Genomic DNA, 1743 nt, shown 5'->3' with positions numbered 1-1743 from the left:
CATGTCAATCACTTATTTTGCAGAGGGGACCTCATTGGTACCTGACAATATTTCTACATTCCTCCAGTCAACTTCCTTCCATTCTGTACAACAGCTATTTAAAAACTTTTTCAATCTCTTCTAAACCTCCAACCTTTTACAGTTGATTATCTCTTGCCTATTTCACAGAGAAAATGAAACATTAAATTATCTCTCCCCATCCCCTGCCTCACTGCTACCAAATCAGAAATTATATCTTCATCTGTACCCTTTTAGAGGGAAGTGGTATCCTTTTTCCTTTTCAAGGTTAATCATCTCACTTGTGTGTGATCTGAGTTCCATTCTTTCTTATCTTGGTTAGGCATGTTGCTCTATGGATTATTTCCTCTCCTTTGTATTGCCAGCTTCTCTGTTTCTGTTGGCTCATTCCAAGCTACTACTCTCATTAATGGACCTCACAGACAAATAAAACTCATCAAGAGGTATTATCCTTGAAGGCTTTTGTTGCAGTGAGGTTTGCTTAGAACCCAAACAACTTTCTTTTTTTTTTTTTTTAAATGTTTTATTTATTTCTAGGGGAGAGAGAGAGAGAGGCAGCGGGAGCAGGGGAGGGTNCACAGACTGAAACAGGCTCCAGGCTCCGAGCTGGCAGTCAGCACAGAGCCTGACGCGGGGCTCGAACCCACGAACCGCGAGATCATGACCTAAGCGAAAGTCGGACGCTTAACCGACTAAGCCACCCAGGCGCCCCGAACCCAAACAACTTTCTATTCTTTTATTTAGTACTTTATTTGCATGTTACTTAATTTGGATTTTGCTTCATTGAACAGTCAAGGGTGTTTAGCCTTGTTCATTTTGTTACCCTACAGGTCTTGACAAACAAGGTATTTGGGGCATGTTCCACCTTTTGGAGGCAGTAGAGCCTAGGGGTGTCCAAAGTCATGCAATTGGATTCAGAATCCTGGTCATTTTATTTTTATTTCTGAGTGTTTGGGCAAATTGCTACCCGGTTAAGCCCCATTTTTTTCTCTGAAAATGGCGACACTACGGGTGCCTTTCTCATAGGATTGTTGTAAGAGTTAAATGAGAGAAAAGAAAAGTATTTACAGTATCTGGCACAGTAAGCAATGAATACATTCTAATTATTATTTTCTGATATGGGCAAAGCCAGTCTAAAATGAATGACAATCTTTTGCTAAGAGGTAAGTAGGAGAAAAGTTCCTACTGAATATTTCTTCTTGCTGCTTTAGAGAATTGGTGTGGGAGAGGTTGGGCTCTAATTCAAATAAACAAATTACCAGAAGTATTTGATACTTTCATTATACTATAAAATGTTACTCTTCTGCCACTGACTTATTTTGTGACTTTAGACAACTTTTATTTCTCTTGACCTCAGTCTTTTCATTTTCAAAATGATAGAGATGGGTTAGATGCTTTTTCTGCTTCATTCTAAAGCTAATATGCTGTGTTTCCATAATTCTTTTTAAAATATATTTTAGTGATAAGTGATTATAGCATTTAAAATCATATTTTCCCTCTTAGCAATTCATTATTTTATGACTCTGCCTACCTACTATTTTATCATGTTATATATTTTCCTCCTACTGGGTAATCTTTCTCCTCCCTTGGTATAATCATCATTTTCAATCTATCATTTCACCTAATGTTTTCAACTGTAATATCCAGACTTACTCCTTCCCAGCTTTTATAGTTTGTCATGGTAACATGCATCTTAACCTCCCTCTCAGCCTCTGTGAGTTCAGC

The sequence above is a fragment of the Crocuta crocuta genome, unplaced genomic scaffold (genome assembly GCF_008692635.1).
Source record: "Crocuta crocuta isolate KB4526 unplaced genomic scaffold, BGI_CrCroc_1.0 scaffold1068, whole genome shotgun sequence".
In the NCBI taxonomy this organism is placed as follows: Eukaryota; Metazoa; Chordata; class Mammalia; order Carnivora; family Hyaenidae; genus Crocuta; species Crocuta crocuta.
This window is presented reverse-complemented; position numbering follows the sequence as displayed.